Here is a 21592-nt window from a genome sequence, read left to right as displayed (position 1 = left end):
AGATATTTAGGGTTAACCAAAATTTGCACTTTTTTTTTAAACTGCTATGGTAAAAAAAACACCCACGCAATATTCTTGAGAGCCCTTTCTGCATCTTTCTGCCTTATTATCTGTATAACAAAATTTCTTTTTCTTGAGCTATGGACAACGAAAAAAAAGCTGATCAGACTTGGCAAAAGTAAACCACTGTTGTATATGCTTTAAGACATGCTTAATTAAAGACGGTTTATTGTCAAATTTTGGAATGCAACATCTACCAAAATCTTTATTATTAAAAATGGTCTTCAACACGGAGCGGTTAAGACGCCGATCTTGTTCAGTATTTACACCAGTGATCTGAGAGCAAGTCTGACTCAGGCATAAGCCTACGCCTACGACCTAATTGCGTACAGAACGGCCACTAAAATTTAGGTTATCAAGCACTTTTGCAGGGTGACTTCGTCAAGATTCGGCAATATTGCAATGACTGGAAGTTGAAAATCAATATTCAGAAATGCGACCCTGCTGTATGGAGCCTCAAGGGATCCGAAAAAGAACTGGGAAAGTGTAGTAAAGTACCTTGGCATCTGGTTGGTTCAGTACTTGTATTTCGACAGACATATGAGTGCTGCTCTGGACAGAGCTGGGGGAGCCTTTGACCTGACGTAATGGTTGTTTTTTAGCAGCCGTATTGACATCAGGGTGAAGGTGATTAGCCACATGGCCCTTATCCGGCCGATGCATCGCGATGATGGCCTTTTTGTGGCCGGTATGGTTCAACGATGCCCCATCTCGAATGGAAAAGATTCGGGTGTCTTTCAAGACAATGTTTTGCAACGTTGCTTTGGACTACACAGAACACCAAAGTCGGAGTACAAACATTACCATTCCAACCAGGATACAACAGAGCCAACATAAACAAAATAGATAATTTTTTGCGGAAGCTTGGTAGGGGTCGCATTGCGAGAGCGATGTGGTTGACTTACAGCTCAATTTTTGGGGCTTACTACCCCAACAATAAGTACTACGAAAGAGCACGTTTAAGCGGCAACATTCCACCCAAAGGTTTCCTCTATTTATACTATCCAGGGCTAATACATGATAGAGAGGCGGTTCCGCTAATCTATAACTTCAGCCCTAAGACCGTAGTTAGGCGACTCCTTTACAGTCGAGACGTCCTCGCACTGGGCTCAGTCCAGAAAAAACTATGATAAAGATACCAAGTTTTTTTTTAATTTTTTGGTTTAGTAATTGATATTAACTTCCCGTAGGAAGTTATTGTAATGGGTCAGAATTGAAAATTGAAAATTTTTACATTTCTCGACGTTTAAAGGTCCCTAGAGTCGAAATAAAAGATTTTTTAGAAAGATGTCTGTGCGTGTGTGTGTACATACATTCGTACATCCGTACGTCCGAATGTTCGCACGTTCGCGACGTTTTTTTCGTCGTCCATAGCTCAAGAAATAAATTAAGTTATACATATAATAAGGCAGAGAGATGCAGAAAAGGCTCTCAAGGTTTTTTAACCATAGCAGTTTAAAAAAAGGGAAAAATTTTGGTTAATCCTGAACTTAAATTAAATTATATATAATATATTGTATCGTGATACCAAACAAGTTTATTTTTGGAAAAAATCAAATTAACGGTATTTGTTATAAATCAAAAAACTGAAAAAATGGTGTCACCTTGAAAATTTGACGAGTACAAAATGATTTTATCTCCAAAACAATTCTGTACAACAAAAATAACGTTTTTAAGATCGGGTAAAATTTTGGGAAAAACCTAATTGATTTTTTTTTATAAGAAATAACAACCTAAGAAAAACATTACTTAAAGTTGGTAAAACTTGAATTTCGACTCAAATATCTTTTCAACAATTTTGAGCTTATGGCTTTGAACTCATTTTAACTTACAAGAAATATTATTTTCAAAATTCAGTAAATTTTTGAGAAAAATCGATGAACAGTTTAATATAAAAAATACAAACCTAAACAAAAAAATTAATAAAAGTTGTTAAAAATTGATTTTCGGCTCAAATTGAAAAAATGAAAATATTGTCTTCAAACTCTTTTTATTTTACAGAAAATATTTTTCTTCAATTCGTTTTTACATAAAAAAAATAAAATCTATAAGAAATAGTACGCAAAATTGGTAAGAACTGATGTTCGGTTATTGATATGTCTTAAATTAATTTTATTCATCCAATTTGTAAAAATTTTAGAAATGCTACTAAAATTGGTAAAAAAATTTGTTCGACTAAACCTATTAAACAAACCTATGAAACAAAACTTGATTTTCTAACCTAAACTATTTCTTTATATGTAAAATATTTTTGGTAATTTAAATTTTTTTAAGAATAATTTAACTATCAACTTTTAAAATAAAACACGAAGACCTACAACTTGTAAGTAAGACAAATCGACAGACGGGATGGGAAGTTATCAGTGTGGGTCATAGCCAGCCTCTTTTTTAGTATTAAAATTGTTTTCTTAACATTATTCTTTCCAAAGAATCCTCAGACCACCAATAAAGAAGTTCAAAGTACTCTGAATACTTTTTTTCCGTTTTTATATTCAGTTGTCCATTTCCCACCGCCTAATTGGCTTTGAAATTGTTGTATTCATTTAACAATTTTGTTAACTTTTCTAACTGAAAAACTAAGTATACTAACTACAAACTATCTATTTCTTTTTTTAGATTGTCACCAACAAAGACATCAATTATTTAAAATGCAAGTAAAAGTACATGGACTAATTAAAGAAACATTTCTCTTTAATTCCCAGTTTCCGATTCCATGAGAAACTATACGAATATAGTATAATTAATTTTTTTCTCCATTTCGACCAAAATTTAATTTATCTAACAATACAAAAATATAATAATAAACAAGTACATTTTGTTTTTGATTATCCATATAATAGGTAGGTACCAGAGGTATGAAAATTCTCAAAATTAAAAGACAAAAGAGTCACCACAATATAAATTCACAACTCGAGATAAAAATCATCATTTAATTAGGTACTCGTATAAATGTATATATGTATGTACCTACCTACTTTAAAATAGGTTTGGTGTCAGAAAATGTTCACACGTATCCGAAATTTTAAATAAACTTGATTATAAAACTAGCAAACAGCCGGCAGCAGCGGCAACGGCGGTAACGATGCCGCGGCGGCAATGATGGCAAATGGCAACTGGAAACTGTCAACGACGACGGACGGAAAACGGTCGCGCGCGGGAAAATAATAATAATTATTATGATTGTGTTTATATTTTTATTTGAAGATATTATAATTCCCGTCACTATGACAGCTTTTTAATGTTTAAATGCGCACTAGTTGAAGTATAGGTACCACAATGCTTGTGAGTGATGATGCTTTGTTATGTTGGTGAAACCCAAACCAACATTTCGCTGCCGCACGTTTCGCATGAGTCGTTTTGGTTCGTTTTGTAAAGGCTTTTTTGTAGGCTGTATCTATATAGTATAGTAGATACACTACACAAAACAACTAAATAAATATAAATACAATACCTTAAAAAATTTAAAAAACAGTGACGCTATTTCAATTTAAAACCACTGCAACGATCCACAGCACAAGTGTGATGGTTCGCGACGCGACGCGATGCGGTGGCGGTGGAGTACGGTGCGGTATACAAAATTTAATAAATCTACCTACGAAATTAGCATGGAAAGTGAATTTGATATGCAATAAGCGAACAGGAAAAACTTCAACATTACACAAAACACTTTCTTTCGAAACTGGAATTTCATAAATTTTTAAGAGAGTTTTTTTTTTATTGTTGGGTTTCCGGGATTTAGGCGCCCGCGGCCCGACAGTTGTTACACAAGGGCAATTAAAAATTTAATTATACCCTTTCACAGAGGTTATAATCACCATAGACAAAAGAAATCTTGAATCTTCTAAACGAAACCATAAGTTTTGAACTACCAATTCACTGGGATTCAAATTCTTCAACACTCTATTTAATAGATCACAATTTCACCAAACATTACCGTTAATTTGTTCAATCGATTGAATTTTCAAAAAATAATATCGAATCGGAAAAGGAAGTCCGCACGTACGATCATTGAAATTATGTTCCTATACGGATCGCCAAACGACTCAGACCGACCGAACGACCGAATAGAGCTACTTTGTGTGTTCACCTGTTGGATCTTGGATGTGAGGCTTGCGAATGGCGTCAACAAGAGCCGAGGGCACATCTGAAAGTATCTAAAGAGGTAGGTACTTGAAACTCTTGTAACCGTATCCGTATCATCATAACAAAATACAAAAATGCATGAGGAACGATGACGACACGTAACGAGCGGTGGTGGTGGTGGATGTTGGTTGATGGTGGCCTGAAAGTTTGCTAGCTGTCGGTTGTCGTCTTTTTCCCATGTTTATGTATTCTTTAATCGTACAAAGCATTAGGGGGAAGTATTTGTTTTAAGATATGATTTTTATTTTAAGCCGTGTGAAAGTTTATGGTCTAGAGACGAATGTTGGAGAAACAAATTTCGAGAGAGCTAAAAATGAATTTCGTTCGGAACCAGAGCAATAAGTATCGGTACCGGTAAAAGTACCAGATATGACAGTTGTTATTTTAAATAACAATTGTTCTCTTACTTAGATATTTGCTACTCTTGAATACCGCCGCAAGGTCTCTCATGGTGCATTGGTATTTTAAACTTCCCTTAAAAAGTTTTTGTAAACGGTCCGATTTGTCGAATTGAGAATGTTGACATTTCTCGACGATTCAAGGTCCCTAGAGTCGAAATAGATTTTTAGAAAGATGTCTGTGCGTGCGTGTGTACGTACGTTTGTACGTCCGAATTTTGGGAAAAATCGAATTGACAGTTTAATTTTACAAACAATCAAAACCTAAAAAAAAAAAGAGGCTGGGATGCGACCCACACTGATAACTTCCCATCCCGTCTGTCGATTTGTCTTGCTTAAAAGTTTGTCTATATGTACTCGTATCAATTTTTACCAAATTTGCGTACTATTTTTTGTAGATTTTATTTTTTATGAAAAAACGGACTGTTGGATTTTTATATAAAAATTACTGAATATCGAAAACAATATTTTCTGTGAAATAAAATAAGTTTCAAGCCAATATTTTTAAGTTTTGAAAAGCTATTTGAGTCGAAAGTAAATTTTTACCAACTTTTATACATTTTTTTTTAGGTTTTTATTTTTTGTAAAAAAACTGTCAATTCGATTTTTTTCAAACTTTAACTGAATGTTGACAACAAGATTTTTTGAAAGATAAAAGTAAATTAAAGCCAATATCTCAAAGTTTTGAAAAGATATTCGAGTCGAAAATCAATTTTTACCAACTTTTATAAATTTTTTTTTAGGTTTTTATTTTTTGTAAAAAAACTGTCAATTCGATTTTATTCAAACTTTAACTGAATGTTGACAACAAGATGTTTTAAAAGATAAAAGTAAATTAAAGCCAATATCTCAAAGTTTTGAAAAGATATTTGAGTCGAAAATCAATTTTTACCAACTTTTATAATTTTTTTTTTTAGGTTTTTTTTTTGGAAAAAACTGTCAATTCGATTTTTCTCAACATTCTTCAAAATGTTGAAAACAATATTTCTTATAAGATAAAATAAAATTGAAGCCTAAATTTCAAGTGTTTGATAAGATATTTGAATCGATATTCAATTTTTACCAACTTTGAGTAATGTTTTTTTTTAGATTTTTATTTTTTATAAAAAAAACTGTCAATTAGATTTTTCTCAAAATTTTATCAGATGCCAAAAACATTATTCTTCGTTGCACAAAATTGTTTTAGAGATGAAATCATATTTCAGTCGTAAAATTTTGGAGGTGACAAATTTTTTTTTCAGTTTTATTGATTTAAAAAAAAAAACCGTTATATTGATTTTTTTCAAAAAATATACCTGTTTGGTATCACGTTATAATCTATTATATAAAATTTAATTCAAGTCTCTAGCGTTTTTCGTTCGTAAGATATTTAGGGTTAACCAAAATTTCCACCTTTTTTCAAACTGTTATGGTAAAAAAAACCACCCACGCAATTTTATTGAGAGCCCTTTATGCATCTTTCTGCCTTATTATCTGTATAACAAAATTTGTTTGAAGTCGCTATCTCTTCTGGTTCTTGAGCTATGGACGACGAAAAAAACGTCGCGAACGTACGGACGTACGGACGTACAAACGTACGTACACACGCACGCACAGACATCTTTCTAAAAATCTTTTATTTCGACTCTAGGAACTCTTGAAACGTCGAGAAATGTCAAAATTTTCAATTTGACAAATCGGACCCATTACAATAACTTCCTATGGGAAGTTAATAATAAAAGTTGTTTAAATGCATTTTTGACTCAAATGTCTTTTCAAGACCTTAAAATATTGGCTTTCAATTAATTTTATCTTTTAAAAAATATTGTTATTTAGTTTCATTTTGAGAAAAACGAATTGTCAGTTTTTTTTTACAAAAAATAAAAACTTAAGAGAAAATTTAACAAAAATTGGTAAAAATTGATTTTCGACACAAATATCTTTTCAAAACTTGGAGATAATGGCTTCCAACTAATTTTTATTTATAAGAAATATTGTTTTCAACATTTTGAAAAATTTTGAAAATAATCGAATTGACAGTTTTTTTACAAAAAATGAAAACCTTAATTATTAAAAGCTTTTAAAAATTGATTTTCGACTCAAATATCTTATCAAAAAATTGAGATATAGGCTTCAAACTATTTGTTTACTTATAAGAAATATTGTTTTAAACATTCGGGCAAATTTTTTGAGAAAAATCGAATTGATAATTTTCGTAAAAAAACTTGGTAAAAATTTACTTTCTACTCAAATATCTTTTCAAAAATTAAAAATATTGGCTTCATTTTATCTCACATTAAAAATTGTTTTCGACATTCTGTAAATTTTGATAAAAATCCAACTGCTACTAAAATGGGTAAATAAAAATAGATTCTGAAAGTATTTCATCGTATGCAAAATATTATTGGTAGTTTTGAAAATTTCAAGAATAATTCAACTGACAAATTTTTTAACAAAACAAAAACACCAACAAACTTTTAAGGAAGAAAAATCGACAGACGGGATATGAAGTTATCAGCTTGGGTCGCATACCAAGGCATCCCACCTTTTTGTATAAGCAATGATCTAGTGAAACAGCCTTTTGAATCCATCCTATCAAAGAATTGAACCGTGATGCCCGTATTTTAAAGTTTAAGATTTAACGGCCCATAAACGTCAAATTTTTGTGTGCATTCCATTTGACATATCTCATTGTAAGACTAATTCAATTTTAACCATGGAAAGAAAAGCAATCGACCAAGTTAAAGTTATTCAGGTTAATTACGAAAATGGGTGTTCAAATCAAAATGCATGAATCAAAATGTATGAGATTTTGCACTACGAACGGATTTCATGATACAGTTTTTCGGGATTCGTTAAAATTTCCGATTACGATGGAATTCATGAAACGCAAAAATTTGAGCAAACTGGGTCTGATTGAAAACACTAGTGCATGCTCGTACTCCAGAAAATATTGCTGCTGTTCGCGAAAGGTGGCTGGAAGCTGAAATAATTTAAGCGTTGTCAATGGTCAGAATAGTTGAAAGAAATGGCAGTAGTGAATGATCAAATTTCGAAAAAAATCATCATCGTCAAAAAGCATAATTGCTAAATCTGGGCGAATGCTTATTGGGGAACCGTGAGATTAAGAACATTTTATGGCTCGACTTCGAACATATGGATGTGGACGATATGTGGTTTCAACAGGGCGGTGCCACTTGTCACCCAGCTAGCGAAACAATGGCTCTTTTGAGCGACAGGTTCAATGGTCGTGTTCTCCCACGTGTTGGCAATGTCAATTGGCCAGCAAAAATTCAAGAGCTAAAGCATGAAATAATTCAGCCCATTAATGGTCATCGCTGCCTAGGTTACGGTGGCCATTTGGCCGATATTTTGTTCCATAAATAATTAAACCTTACCAAAATAATTATAATTTCCTAAATAGTTTGTGTTGTATTTAAAATCAACATCTTACCTTGAAATTTAACCAGCCTTTATAAACATTTGCGGTAATTTTACTTAAAAAACATTTTTGACGCTTATTTAATTCAAATTCGACAGCACTGCCCTTAAAAAATGAATTCTTCTTAGTTTTGATATTTTGTCAAGAAAGGTTGGAAGTTCAATACGAACTAAAAGGTGATTTTTTAGCTATTATATCTATTTGGCAACATTGGTTTAAACAGCTGCACTGTCAAATATCTTCAGTTTGGTCTATAATTTAACCATAAATCGTCTTACAAACGAACAACGCTTGAAAATTATTATCAAAATTTAATCAACCCACTGAAGCTGCTATTTGAACTATTTTGACTAAATATCGCACCAAATTTACATTGTTGGACATTACGTTCTCGTAGATTGCGAACTGAAAAAAATATCGCTTCGTCTCCGTTCAAAGCAATTGGGCCTCTGTTACTCAACAACGTGGACAATTTTGCGGAAGGATTTAGGTGTGATGCTTTTCAAAATACAGATGGTGCAAAAATTAAAGCCGAACGACCTACTGCAACGTAAAATTTTTGGTGAATGGGCTCTTGGATAGTTGGCCGAAGATCCACTTTTTACCGACAAATTGTGTTTAGCGACGAAGCTCATTTTTATCTCAATGGCTACGTAAATAAGCAGAATTGTCGATTTTGGACTAAATATCAGCCAGAAGCATTCAAGAGCTACTAATGCATCCAGAACAAGTCACAATTTGTTGCGGTTTATGGGCTGGTGGCATCATCGGACCGTACTTCTTCAATAATCTTCAAGATGATGCGAATCGTAACGTAACTGTGAAGAGCTACCGTGAAATGATATCCAACTTTTTTTTGCCCAATATGCAAGAGCTCTACTTGAATGACATGTGGTTTCAACAAAGCGGTGCAACATGCCACAAAGCACGCGCAGCAATGGAGTTGAGAGGCGAGTTCGGTGAACATTTTATTTCAAGTTCGCGACCGGTCAATTGGCCGCCTAGATCGTGCGATTTAACGCCTATTTTTTGTGGGGCTATATTAAAGCTCATGTCTATACAGACAATACCGTTTCAATTGACGCATTGAAAGACAACATTGAAGAATTTATTCGTGAGATACCGGCCGAAATGTTGAAAAGAGTATGCGAAAATTTGACTAAGCGGATAGACCATTTGAGGCGACCTCAAGGTCAACATTTACATGAAATAATCTTCAAACATTTAGACATATTTTTTTTTAAACTTTTGTAAATCACCCTTTGTGTGCATATTTTACTGGTAAAATTAAGTTTAAAAAATTTAAATTCAAAAACTTGTTTTAAGTGCTTAAAGAGGGCTGTAAGTACTACAATTTTCTTTACAACACGTTGTTTGGCTGTGGTTGCACTTTCTTAACTTTCTTATTTGATTCCGAATTTTTCAATCCAGAGCTTTAAAGAAAAGGCTGTGGATTTAAGACCACGTGTCTGTTCTTCGAGCCCAAAATAAATCGTTTTTTGAGATTTCATTAAGTGTAAATAAATACTTTGAAATTCAAATTTATTTATTTATTTATTTATTTCGATATGGCTATACACATTAGGATATAATATCTTATAAACTAGTGATAACCTATTAAGTTTAACAATGAAAGCAGTGAAATAAAAAAAGAAGAGAAAAGAAAGATAAAGTTGTAGGCAAAAATTATACAATATTTATAGTAAAATTTAATGATTGTTTAGATATAAAATAATACAAAATTGGCGCTCAGATGTTAGGGAGGCATATCGGGGTTGAATCAACTGGTCAGACCTAACTGAAGAAGCCCTTCTTATTCTCTCAAAAAGGTACGGTGGTTGGTGTGTAAGCAGGACATCGGAAAACAATGATAAGGTACGAAACTGAAAATAGTTCTCTAGTGGCATGTGAAGTAAACTATTTGTAAAATGAGATACTCTGTCGTATCTACGAAGCCCATAAATGTATCTGATGATGCTGTTGAAAATGACGTTAAGCTTACTTTTGCATGCAAAGTTACAACTCGAAAAAATTTCGCAGCCATAGGCCAAAATGGGAAGAATTAAACTTTTTGCAAGCATTGCACGTGTCTTCATAGGTGTATAGGCCTGGGAGACCCCAAGCATGCGTAATACTCCGTATGATTTCCCAATTATAGCGTTAATATGCTTATCCCATGTCAAATTACGAGTAAAAATGACTCCAAGATTCCGAGCAGAGTCCACATATTCAATAGTTGCATTTTTTAAAATAATTTGTGGAAAGTATAACAAATCCAGAACTCTTTTAGATATAACTAAACACTTAGATTTAGATGGATTTAATGTCAATCCGTTAAACTGTGCCCAACCTGATAGTTTTTCAAGGTCCTCGTTTAAGCGGTAAGCACCATCTTCAATAAGACGAAGATCGCAGCCGAGATACATCTGTACATTGTCAGCATACATATGTACTGTGCAGTTATGAATTACGGAGGGAATGTCGTTTACATATAAAGAAAAAAGTAATGGTCCGAGAAGTGATCCCTGTGGAACTCCACTAGTGGTTGGAAGAAAGTCAGACAATCTGTTACCTACTTCAAATGCTTGCATTCTTCCGGATAAATAGGAATAAATAAGTTTAACTGCATCAGAGGAGAAGTTATAATGGTGGCGAAGTTTATTTGCGAGTTTGCTGTGAACCGCAGTATCAAATGCCTTCGAAAAATCAAGAAGGACTAAAAAATTAACTTTATCGCAATCCAATGCTTAACGGAAGTAATCTATGACATCAAGCAGAGCCGTAACACAGCTATGTTTCTGTCGAAAGCCACTCTGTTTTGGAGTTAAAAGATTGTTCTCCTTAAGGAACTCACCTATTTGATTTTTCAGGATCCTTTCAAAAACTTTTGAAAGAAAAGCTAAAATAGAAATTGGCCTATATTCGCTACACTTAGCATTTTTGGGTATAGGTATAACTTTTGCCAATTTCCAGTCAGAAGGAAACTCTCCTGTAGAAAGGATAGTATTGAAGATATGAGTGATATACGGTAAAAAAAACGGGAAGTATAATTTTTAAAAAGGAAGAGTGCATTTCATCGAGGCCTATGGCATTTGACTTTACTGAAAGTAGGCTTTCAACAACTTCAATACTGCTAACACCTGTGAAGCCAAAGTTGGAGGAAGTATTTTGCGCTGATAAAATTTGAACTGGAAGCACAGAGTTAGATGAAATGAACGAATTTCCATCACAACTCTATTGCGAAGTGACTTATATATTTGTCTAAGTTCAGGTAAACGATAAATTTTCCACGAGTTGTACGCTCGATCACGTTGCTGCATTAAGATACGTATTTCACTGGTGAACCAGTTGGGATCTTTTGATTTGTTTTGTAAAGTTTTTAAGGCAACGTGTCTATTAAAAAGTTGAGCAACATTATTATTAAAAAACTGCACCTGCGCAGTGAACGAAGACAAGTTAGAAATATTGTGCCAGTCTATATTTCGGGTATCTGCTTCGAGTTGGGAGTAATCAATGTTTTTGAAATCTCGATATTTGTATGTGATTACTACTGGGTTGAAGATAAAACTATTGGTAAGAAAAATTAGATCATGTTTGGAGAAACCAGGTGCAGAAAGCTGATCATATAGCAAAACTTTATTCTCATCATCCACCAGAAATAAATTAAGAAGAGTTGGTTCTCCGCCAAAAAAGTGAGTGGTGATGTTTGTATTAACTGATGTAAGATCAAGTCTACTCATCTGCTCCAAAAAAACATTTTCGCACAACAAATTGCAATTAAAGTCACCACACAAAATAATGTTGGGACAATCCAAAGTAATTTCCTCCAATAGTTCATATAGAGGCGATAGATCTATTATTATTAGGCCTCTAAATTTCACCTAAGAGTAATTTATCATTGTTCCCAATAACATCAACGATTATTGTTTGAATCTTTGTCTTTTGATATTTTGTATTTTAAAATCTTGCAGCTTAGACTGAAAAATATACCTTTAGCTTAGCTAGAAAAATATACCTTTACTTCAATTCATAATAGCCTGGATATCCTCCTTAAGGTTATTTATAGAGCAAAACAAAGGTTACTTCCATAATAAAAGAAACCATAGAAACCAACCATCGATTAAATCATTATTTTTTAATTTTGTCTAAGCCAAATAAGGACTAAAACCTTATATCCTTCAAAAGTTCTCCATTTCGTCCTGGTTTAAGAATTATACCAACAACTTTGAAAAGCAAAGGAGGCGACGGGTACTGACACTAAATTATTCAAATAACTCGTTCACCTAACTGCGCCTATCTTCTCATCATGTATCGGTTTTATTTAAAAAAAATTTAAGCAGCTTCATGCGACAAGTGGGTTATTTATAATTCAAAATTGACGAATTATGGGACACAAACAAAAAAAGAACAATGCCCAACTAAAGCATCAAGCACAGAAGCGATCACTCTCCAGGGAATCACGGTCTACTACTTTCGTTTGTGGCACTTTGAATTGCTCACCCAAGCGTAGGTTGTGGCTTTCGATGGTAAGTAGCAGTAAAGCTAAGGTATAGACGAAACTATAGTCTTTGCGGTATTTTTAAAAAACCTTCTTTTATTTTTTTTGGCTCAATATCATGATGAGTAAATCACCAGAAGCAGGTATTCCTCTAAATTTAGTCTATTTATAAAAAAACAAAATAATGATGTCTCTTGTGACTTTGATATTGAAGGCCTATTCGAAAACTTATTTTTTATTAACTTGCGGTAAGCGTAATCGTCGGGCAATAAAAATCATAAGAAGATTTTTAGCTTAAAGTGAAATTATTTATATTCGAAAAAAATGTATATCAATCTTTTGTGCTCATGGCGCGTATGCATAGATAATGGCATGCAATAGGAACACGACGATGCGTATCCAATATTTAATGTTATAGTACCTATACGAGTAGCCGTAAGTCGGACCAAAAAAAGATGTGAATGTGAAATAAATACCAATTAAAGAAAATAAATTTCTATAAACAGTTTCTATGAATGATAGAGCTCAATGATTTCAAATATCAAAATGTTTTCTTTTGAAAAGCATGTTTTGGGATTCCCAACTTTATGTAGGAGGTAAGCAAGAAACAAGATGTTGGCATGCACGCCAACATTAGAAATCCTATTTAAGTCAATTTCTAATGTCGAATTTATCATGTTGAAAGATTGATGGATCTTTCGGCAATAAGCCAAGCTGCGCTTAATTTGTTTTTTAAATTTGATTTTTCTCTCAGAGCTTCATTATATTTTACAGTTTTGCTAAACTTGTTGTTCAAAAATTACTTCAATACATTTCATCTTTTTGTACACACCCTGTGATGTGCATTATCTACATCAATGAAATATCCACATCACGGAACTTATTTTTCTGAGATGCGATGGAAATAATCGGTTGAAAATTGCAATGAGTAATTAAAAGGAATTATTTTTATTGCGTGCCTAGCCTACGCTTCTTTATGGCCATGACCATACAGTACAAAATTTAAAACATTCAATTACTGTAGGTATTACATATTTACATCTTTATGAGAAGAAGAATTTAAATGCGGTAATTAACTTAAGATTTCATGGAAACAGTCTCGACTGGGTTGTACAATCTAGCTATAATCTGTGTTGCACTTGCAATTTGTCATCAGACCGATTTTTTCAACAGAAAATTGTAACAAATCTTGAGGTTTCAAGCACCTCAGAATTTTAATCTATCTTTTTTTTAGAATACCTTAGATGGGAAAAAAAAGTAAATATTTCAATTAGTCTCCCGTCTGTCGATTTGTCTTGCTTAAAAGTTTGTCTATATATACTCGTATCAATTTTTACCAAATTTGCGTACTATTTTTTGAAGATTTTATTTTTATGAAAAAACGGACACTTGGATTTTTATATAAAATCTACTGAATATAGAAAACAATATTTTCTGTGAAATAAAATAAGTTTGAAGCCAATGTTTTTAATTTGAGTCGAAAGTAAATTTTTACCAAGTTTTATTATTTTTTTTTCTTACAGTTTTATTTTATGTAAAAAAAACTGTCAATTCGGTTTTTTTTTTCAAAATGTGTCTTAATGTTGAAAACAATATTTTCAATAAGTAAAAATTAGTTAGAAGCTATTATCTCAAATTTTTGAAAAGATATTTGAGTCGGAAATCATTTTTTACCAACTTTTGTTAATTTTTATTCTGTTTTTAGTTTTTTGTAAAAAAACCGATACATGATGAGAAGATATAGGCGCAGTTAGGTGAACGAGTTATTTGAATAATTTAGTGTCAGTACTCATCGCCTCCTTTGCTTCTTACATAAATTCTTAAACCAGGACGAAATGGAGAACTTTTGAAGGATATAAGGTTTTAGTCCTTGTTTGTAATCTTTTTTTGCCCTATAAATAACTTTAAGGAGGATATCCAGCTATCTATTATGAATTGGATTAAAGGTATATTTTTCTTCAGTGTTTAAAAACTGTTGTTGTACTTGATTTATTAATTTCAGTCTAAGCTAGAAAAATTCTGCAGGGTTTTAAAATACAAAAGATCAAAAGACAAAGATTCAAACAATAAATTTGAATTTCAAAGTATTTATTTACACTTAATGCAAGCTATTGAAATCTCAAAAAACGATTTATTTTGGACACGTGGTCTTAAAACCACAGCCTTTGCTTTAATACTCTTGATTGACACATTTTAAATCAATTAAGAATGTTAAGAAAGTGCAACCACAGCCAAATCAAGTATTGTAAAGAAAATTGTAGTACTTACAGCCATGTTTAAGCTTTTGAAAATAAGTTTATGAATTTAATTTTTTTAAACTTAATTCTAAGACTAGTAAAATATGCATGTAAAGGGTGATTTTTTAAAAGCTATAGAAAAGTTTTTATAAAAAAACACATACAATTCGGAAAAATTCATGAAATCTTTTTTTGAATCGATAGCACGGTCTATGTAATTTAATGTTTGAAGATTATTTCATGTAAATGTTGACCTTGAGTTCGCCTCAAATGGTCTATCCGCTTAGTCAAATTTGGACATACTCTTTTCAACATTTCGGCCGGTATCTCACGAATAAATTCTTCAATGTTGTATTCCAATGCGTCAATTGAAACGGGCTTGTCTGTATAGACATGAGCTTTAATATAGCCCCACAAAAAATAGGCGTTAAATCGCACGATCTAGGCGGCCAATTGACCGGTCGCGAACTTGAAATAAAATGTTCACCGAACTCGCCTCTCAACTCCATTGTTGCGAGTGCTTTGTGGCATGTTGCACCGCCTTGTTGAAACCACATGTCATTCAAGTAGAGTTCTTGCATATTGGGCAAAAAAAAAGTTGAATATCATCTCACGTTAGCGCTTCACAATTACGTTACGATTCGCATCATCTTGAAGATCATTGAAGAAGTACGGTCCGATGATGCCATCAGCCCATAAACCGTACCAAATTGGGACTTGTTCTGGATGTACTAGTAACTCTGCAACGCTTCTGGCTGAGGAGTGAATACTCCAAATGTAGCCATTGAGACAAAAATGAGCTTCGTCGCTAAACACAATTTGTCGGTAAAAAGTGGATCTTCGGCCAACTATCCAAGAGCCCATTCACCAAAAATTTTGCGTTGCAGTAGGTCGTTCGGCTTCAATTCTTGCACCAGCTGTATTTTGAAAGGCATCACACTTAAATCCTTCCTCAAAATTGTCCACGTTGTTGAGTAACAGATTCCTAATTGCTGCGAACGGCGAATCGATAAATTGATGGTCATCATTAACACAAGCCGATACAGCTGCGATATTTTCTTCAGTTCGCAATCTAGTTAATGTCCAATAATGTAAATTTGGTGCGATATTAAGTCAAAAAAAGTAGTACCCGTGGCATGATGGTTAGTGCGTTGGACTGTCATGCAAGGGGTCTTGGGTTCAATCTCTGCCTGTGTCACCTTCATTTAAAAAAAAATAATTTTCACGGGTACTGCCTCTTGCGAGGAATTGACAAATCCTTCAAGAGTAATTCTTGTCATGAAAAAGTGCTTTCTCAAAAAATTAGCCGTTCGGATTCGGCCTAAAATTGTAGGTCCCTTCCATTCCTGATAACAGTACTCGCACACAGGAATGGTTGAGAGTTGTAAGTCACTAGACAATGGTTCAAAACGGACTGTCGCGCCACCCAATTTTATTTAAAAAGATACCTTGAAACGTCGAGAATTGTCAAAATTTTCAATTTAATTTCCTATGGGAAGTTAAAAATAAGGCCAACCAAAACGGTGTGAGATATTTATGCTTTCCCCAGCAACTACCCTACTTGGGCACAATTTATTCATAGTTGAAATTAAACCCTCAAAAATATTTAAAGGAGTTTGCTTGAGTTTCAATTTTTGACAGCATACTTTGTTCTTACTTTAATAATTGACAATAATTCAACTTATTATAAGGGATACGAAGAGAACGTTATCAGTTTGAGTCGAATTCTAGTATTTTTTTAAATTTGATCTGTTGGAAATGTTATAAGTTTGACTTCAATCGAATAGCATTCAGTTTTTTAATTCAATGATTTGTTTTGGTTAATTTTTTTTTTAAATCATTGTAAGTTTAAGAGTAGATTATTGCAATATTCGTGAGCTTATGTCAAATTTATTTCGACGAAAATCCATAGTGCTTTAAACTGGCCAGCTGTTTTTTTTTTCACTCAGTGAAACCCAAGTAGGTAAGGCTTCCGATCCTTTCAAATTTAATATTCATGGATATATCTTAGTGCTTTTATCAGCTTATACCTCAACAAAGTACAAGCTCTCGAGCAACCAAATCCAAAAGTCATCACCTGATCTACGGTCTCCTATGCATACAAATTGAATGAAGGAGAAGATGGAATAAAGAGCTCTACGGGATGTTCAGTAGCGTAGACATAGCCAGAAGGATAAGAATCCAACGACAAAAATGGCTAAATCACGTATAGAGCACATGAATACCAATGCTCCGGAGTCTTCAAATAAACTCCCACGTGACAGCGCAGTAAAGGAAAACCGCGGATCAGTTGAAAGTAATCTCACCCAACTTGGAGTGCGCAACTGGTAAAATTTATCTAGGGACCGAGCTAGATGGAGAAGTTTGTGGGTAAGACCCTAGTTCACACAGGACTTTAGCGCTTCCTTAAGAAAGTAGTAAGTACTTCAATATTGTTCCTGTTCTAATTCTTTTTTACATTTTCTTTGGTTTAAATTCACGATAAAAAAGAACATCATTCACATTTGCTTTTTGTACAGAAGTCCATATCTTGGTAGAGGATTAACTTCTTGTGAATTCGATACTCTGCCAGATTCGATCCAAATGAATTGTAACTTCATATCCTCATATTAAAAGCGATTCCTATTCTTCTTCTTCTTGACTTTTACATTCATGTCGGACAACACTGAGAACTTTCTCAGGTTAACTACCTTACTTGGCTGGCCAACACGCTAAGCACTCGAATATCGGACGCAATTGTTCGATCAGAAAACACTCTTGGCTTTTTTCTTACTTCTGATCCTGATAAGTTAACTATCAGTATTCTATTTGTCTTAGGCACATCTGATCATTGTGTTATATCTTTTTATTTCTCGTGCCAAGACACTCCTGTTAAACAAAGAGATCCTAAGAGATTCGTTTGGCAATTCCAGAAAGCCAACTAGGACGTCCTCAACAATCAGGATCTTTTACTGGTCACTATGCTTCCTCGATTTAGTGACGTTAACTCTAACAGATATGATTAAAATAAAAAAGCTTCAGTTCAGACTGCAAAGATGTTATTTTATGTTAAAGATGTAAATTTCCTTTCTTAGAAAGCTAACCCAACTGAGTTAATTCGGAAAAAGTTCAAGCAACCCTGATTATCTGCAGCCCCTGTAGACCTACAACTCCTTTGTTCGACGGATCAAATTTGTGAATAATCCAAAAGCAGAACAAATTTTTAATCATTCATAAAAAACATGAGGAATTCTTCCTCTTAATCGGTTCCTACACTCGTAGTCAATGATACTCCAATTGTTAGCTTTATTGAGAAAGCTAATCTCTTTGCTAGGTAGTTCACCTACAATTCAACGTTGCCTTGAGAGTGTTATTATTACACCTGTACTTGAGAGCTTAAATGATTCTATAGAACTTGTTCACCTGTTCAGATGTTCTGAATAGGTTTTAACGTTCGCAAAATTACTGCATAAGCTTCATTGAATTACCGATCGATCGCACTGACATCTCTTATTTCCAAGGTCAATTCAATGCTGATTATCTACCACCTCAAGAAATATTTTTAAAACGGATGGCTTCTTAATGACCAGCAGTATGATTTTCGAAGCCACAGCTCCACTGTTGAACTGATCTCACCGAATAGTGGAAGAAATTTTTACTTCGTTTGATTTCACTTGATAATTTTAAAGCATTTGATAGAATTTGGCATGAAAATAGTTTCTTCGTCGAATTAAAAATCACGTTTGAGCCGTTTGATAGAAGTATTATTGGATGGGTTAAAGCCTGAGAAACACAAAATGAATGGTGGTGTGCCCCAGGGCTCTGTTATGTATCCAACACTCTTTATCATTTTAATTAATGATCTCCTGTCTGAAACTTCTAATCCAAGTTCCTGCTTCGCTGTCGATGGCTCAGCTTGTGTTCTAGGAAAAAATCGGTTGCATTCATCTTCTTAAGCAGTTCAACCCTAATACTCGCTCCTCCAGGAATTTTCATCAGTATACCCTCGAGATCAACTTTGGTCTACCTGTGAAGTGCAGCGGTTCGCTCCTTAGCCGTACTGCGCTAATGTGGAATCCTTTACTGCACTCTGTCTTTCCGAGTAGTCAGTCGTTGCAATATGCATAGGAATTCAAAACCAATTTGCACTGACATCTCCTTTCAAATCCTCTCTGCGTTTTCTAATGCAAACACTATGTCTGGCATAATAAGAGTATCAAAAATCCCCCTGGGTGTTTGCTTTTATCAGTCGAAGCAATATTTATGTAAATTTTCGAACTGATCTTTCATACCGTTTTTTTATAATAAATGAGCAAAGTCTCCAAGAATTTAGCAAAGTAACAAATTTAGGTATGTTTTTATAAACATTCGCAAAAGTTAATTTTTAAAAAATGAAACATAGTTGTATCTCCCAATAACTTTGACTATTGATGTATAAAATCCCAGTTCAATTTTCTAAATTATAATCCTTTCATTCAACTATTGCGAATGTTAGAAATTATAACTCTATTTAAATGGATAAAATCTAGCATACATACAAACTCGTGTGTAGATAAATTTCCAGAAAACCGATTTTAATATCGCCGGCAATATTTCCGCCATAACTTTTAACCTTAAAACTATCATCCTGCGATTGTGCATCGTACAAAAATATAAAACAAACAAACATAAAACAGCAGCTCTTTTCAAATCAGCCAAACAAACTGCTAAAACGATTAAAGCAACAACTCAATATATATTTAGTATGTATGATGGTAGGTATGTAGGTATGTATGTTTGTGCAAACGACTAATCAATATCCAATCCATAAAAAAATATTGACCATCCCATAACGAATGCAATTAAAATATGCAGCTTAATGTTTGGAACAAAATTTCAGCTATACGGATGAAATCACTTTTTAGGGATTTGGAATTATTTTTTATCGCTCAACACAAAACCCTGATGTGACTCCAGCTCTGACTCTCCGACTCTCAGACTCTAACTCCTGCTCGTGATGCTTCGATTCGAAAACGCCAAAACGCTGCAGTTCTAACTCCAGCTAACCTTTGGTGGTGATTCTAAATGGTGAATGGTGACTGGCGAAGGTGATTTCTTTTTTAGTTTTGATGTGAGTTTGAGTTCAGTCATAGGTTGGCAATATCCGATTTTTTTTTCCTAACTCCCAACTAACCCTCCTCTCCTGAGTTTATGCAATTGAAAGTCGCAAAACTTGTTAAAAATAAAAACAAAAATTTCGCAAACAAATTTCCACTCGAAAAAACGATGAACAAAAAATATTTTCTAACGCTGAAAACTATGAATCTGCGAATACTAGTTAGGATTGGGATTGGGATCTAAAATGGTCGCTGGCAAAGACATGAATAAATGTTGACGGCGCGGTGACGCCCGGTGCGGGTCCCGACGACCGACGACGACGAAGGGATTAATATTTTGTTCATATCTTTCTTTTTTTTTGTTTTCAAAACTCTTGATTGTATTTTCTATTTGCAGTTCCTCGTGTATGGTAATCGATTTTTATGATTTTTTTCTTTCTGAAAAATTCGTTCATTTGAATATGTAAGGTGAAGGGGGTGAATGGATGGATGCGGAATTACGGATGGAGGAAGATAGGAGAGGCTGGTTTGACGCTGTAGCTGTAGCTGATGTACAGTGTACACGGAAGTGCAACCGATCATTGAAGCGGAATTTTTTGAATTTCTGCGTTTCCCCAATGAATGACGACGACGACGACGACGGACGACGCCAACGCTAACGCAGCACAACTCTAGCAGCGGTATTCGTATTGGCATTAAGCATGGTGTCATAGTGCGGCTATAACAATTGCTTAGGATTGAGGCATATTCCGCTTGGCATGTTGTACACTGGCATATTGAACTGAATGACAAGTAGCAGCACATATGCATTGACGTGGAGAACTTGAATTCGTAATCTCCTCTATTTGCAGAACTGCATATAGCTTCAATAAAGTGCATATACCATAGATGCTTCGAGTAGCTATATAACGTATAACCTACTATAAGGTATACCTTATGCCTATCCTATAGTGGTGGTATAGGAAAAGCATCAAAAGAAGAGTGGTGGGTATAATGTGCAGTGCTGAAGCTGAAGCTGATACTCGTATATATGTATGTTGTGCATCACGAAGCTATGGTACAGTGAGTTGGGTTCGATGCAATTAGATGATTCGCTGTGTGCATAGTGTATTAATTAGACTGGAACTGGCAAGTGAGTTCATTTATAGGAACCTCAACCGGGTAAATAGTTGAAAATTTGTACCTATCTGTACATAATGAGAGTGCTTTCGAAGTTTTACAAAGGGATTTTTACGATTTTTACAAAGTTTGCATGATGGCGAAGAATATGCTCATAGATACTTTATTCAGGTTATGTCATTTTAAAAACTGTTAATTTTCTTTTTCCTCATTTTCTTCTTGTCAACATATTGTTGTGATTATGTGGGTTTTAATTTAACAATAATTGCAATTCAATAGCGCTGCAATTGAACCTTTTGGATTTGCTATAACTAATGTTTGTCTTAACAAATTAGATGAGAGATCATGGGAGGGGGTGTAGGGTGTCTGGGGTTTCCACCCACCACTGACTTTTCATAATATTTTAATTTATTTTTGAATGTTGTTATAAAAATTCAGTTGGATTGTCTTATTGGGTCTACGTGTAACATCTTCAGATAACTTGAAGACAAATTGGTAGGGAAGTAACCTGTAAAACCTTTTAAAGTAAGAAAGGTAGATTTTTGTAAGACTTTTCGATTGAAAAGTTAAATCTTTTTAAGTCGAATTGTTACATAAATATTGTAACATATAGATTGTGCCTCTAGTGTTCACGGTTGCGT

The 21592-nt window shown here is 33.9% G+C and overlaps 1 protein-coding gene across 3 annotated transcripts in view; it reads right to left on the bottom strand.

The window, feature by feature from the left end:
- Positions 1-4209, bottom strand: part of LOC129941031 (uncharacterized) — a 42313-nt gene extending 38104 nt beyond the window's left edge. The window contains exon 1 of one of the 3 annotated variants that reach the window (XM_056049573.1): positions 3512-4209. The gene's annotated coding sequence lies outside the window, so the exon portion shown is untranslated. The other 2 variants (XM_056049570.1, XM_056049571.1) reach the window with 2 other exon arrangements.
- Positions 4210-21592: the final 17383 nt, after the last annotated feature.

The sequence above is a fragment of the Eupeodes corollae genome, chromosome 1, assembly GCF_945859685.1.
Source record: "Eupeodes corollae chromosome 1, idEupCoro1.1, whole genome shotgun sequence".
Classification (NCBI taxonomy): domain Eukaryota; kingdom Metazoa; phylum Arthropoda; class Insecta; order Diptera; family Syrphidae; genus Eupeodes; species Eupeodes corollae.
The sequence above is the reverse complement of the archived record's forward strand: the minus strand, read 5'-3'. Positions and strand labels throughout refer to the sequence as shown.